The sequence below is a fragment of the Nestor notabilis genome, unplaced genomic scaffold, assembly GCF_000696875.1.
Source record: "Nestor notabilis isolate BGI_N333 unplaced genomic scaffold, ASM69687v1 scaffold17904, whole genome shotgun sequence".
NCBI classification, from domain to species: domain Eukaryota; kingdom Metazoa; phylum Chordata; class Aves; order Psittaciformes; family Psittacidae; genus Nestor; species Nestor notabilis.
In genome coordinates, this window is record NW_009925360.1 from 1,625 (window position 1) to 1,963 (window position 339).

The following is a 339-nucleotide window of genomic DNA, read 5'->3' on the forward strand; positions in this document are numbered from 1 at the left end:
GCCGCCCCCCGCCACTGGGCCCTTCCCCATATCATGGTCCCACTAACGCTGTCCCAGAGACCCTCACCCCCTCAGCTCATCCTCACTAACCACCCACTTTCTCTTCTCTGCGCCGTGTGCTGTGCCCTCTGCCCACGTAAGTGTCACTAACCCATGGCCCGTGTCATGCCGGGGGGGTGGATGCGGGGTTCATGCCACAGACTGTGCTGGCTGAGCCAGGAGTGGGGTGGGGATGAGGCTGGGGGCCACTGGGATGGGCTGTGGGGTGCTTGGGGAGGGCAGGGGGGCTGGGTGCCAGTTTCTTGCCCCGGATGGCAAGGGCAGGGCACAATGTTCCAG